This window comes from Seriola lalandi, unplaced genomic scaffold (assembly GCF_002814215.2).
Source record: "Seriola lalandi dorsalis isolate HSWRI2012SDOR001 ecotype SW California unplaced genomic scaffold, Sedor1 jcf7180002000781, whole genome shotgun sequence".
Taxonomy (NCBI): Eukaryota; Metazoa; Chordata; class Actinopteri; order Carangiformes; family Carangidae; genus Seriola; species Seriola lalandi.
The window spans coordinates 1-1889 of NW_019471440.1; the positions used below are offsets into that span (position 1 = coordinate 1).

Genomic DNA, 1889 nt, shown 5'->3' on the forward strand with positions numbered 1-1889 from the left:
TGGAGGACTCTGGCTATTTCTTTACTTACTTGCTCATTCATAAGAGAACTAACTGCACTGCACAAAACTCAACCTCAAACATCCCCCTATTTGTAAATGCTGCAACAAAAATAACTATGTGCTGTGGTGTCAGTAAGCAAAACCAAAGAACATTCTTTTCATGGGCGTAAGGCCAGTTGAGGTTTCAAGTGCATGAATAAGAAAAACCACTCATTGGTTCTTGGCTTGCTTTGATGCTTTGAGCATCAAGCTTATCATTTCCGTTCAGAAGTCAAGGAAGCAAATATCAACTTTACATCACTTATACATCAAATTAGCAAAAATAATGATAGTACATTTTTGTGATATTAGTATCAAAAGATATATTTTACAGCCCCTTTATTTTACAACTATAATTCCTCTGTGTGCTGCTGTTAAAATTGCCTGCAAAACCGTGCACAGACACTGTTCTGAAAACACTCGGCCTGCTAGATGAGACTGATTCCACCCATCCTGCAATGCAACATGAGCTAAGTACATGTTTAAATATTGGCTCAAGCTTGCAGATTCTTCAACCACATTCTGTGTTTGTGAGCTTACTTTGGGAGCAGAGATCTTTATCCTGCCAAGAGTAGAAAAGTGCAACAATAATGCTCATTTTCAGAGTGAATCAGTACAGATTTGATTAATGTGTGTGTTTCCACAAGCAGAGGCAAATTTTATATTTTGTTATCTTGTTAATTAATTGCATAAATAGACAGAGAATTTTTGTTGTCAAATGAGTGCCCAGAGTGAAAGAGTTTTGGAGACACCTCTAGATGTGTGTAGAAGCTCTTCTGTCCACAGAGCTGGACCTGGACAGGTATTGGCTGGTGGTGCGGATTTCTTCTCCCAGTGCATTCTCCATTTTTGAGAGCACAGAGCTCTTGAACTTCCGCTTGAAGTCGTTGCCCATGAAAACATACAACACTGGGTTGAGGAAGCTGTTTGCTGCTGCCATAGAGGTGCCTACTTTGAGTCCAATGACTAAAATACTGTGGTCGTGTGTGTTTGGTTGGTTCAGCTCAAGTAGGACGAACACGTGGTAGGGCAGCCAGCAGACGAAGAAAGCGGCGACTAATGCGGACATCACTTTGAAGGGTTTGGAGGACTTGGTCATCCTGTTGGTGCGAAGTTTGAAGATGATGACCGAGTAGCAAATAATGATGATGATGAAAGGGACAACAAATCCTGCAAGGAAGCGGATCACTGCAACTATCTTGTGACTGTGTTGGCTCCATGTATAATTGTTGAAGCAAGAAGTCCTACCCAGGTGGGTGCCAATGTCCCGAAAGATGACAGAGGGAATGCTCAGAGTGACAGCAAGAAACCAGGCCATCACTACAGCAATGGACGCCTTTTTGACATTGCGCTGGTTCTGGGCCCAAACTGGAAACATGACGGAGATACAGCGGTCGACACTGATGATGACCAGGAGGAAAATGCTGCTGAACATGTTGACGAACATAACGGAGGAGGTGAACTTGCACATGAAGAGGCCAAAGACCCAATCCTCCATCACCATGTTGGTGATGCTGAACGGGAGAAAGGCACAGAAGACGAAGTCGGAGATGGCGAGGCTCAAGTACCAGGTGGTGTTGATCGTCTTAGCCATCTTGAAGCCAGAAATCCAGATGACCAGGGCATTCCCAAAGAAACCCAGCACGAAAATGACCACACTGGCCACCAGCAAAAACACACACAAGACATTGTTTAAACATGTGGATTTGTGCTGAAAAACCAGTTCCTCGATTGGAGTCAAATTGTCATAGTTGTCATAACTATAGTTATAATCTTGATAATCATATGAATCCATTGTTCTTTAAGGAAGAAGAGCTGTCTTAGAGATTTCTGTGGAAAAAGAAGGAAAA

The 1889-nt window shown here is 42.6% G+C and overlaps 1 pseudogene; it reads right to left on the minus strand.

The window, feature by feature from the left end:
* Positions 1-6: 6 nt before the first annotated feature.
* Positions 7-1866, minus strand: LOC111662941 (chemerin-like receptor 1 pseudogene; annotated as a pseudogene).
* Between the last annotated feature and the right edge of the window lie 23 nt (positions 1867-1889).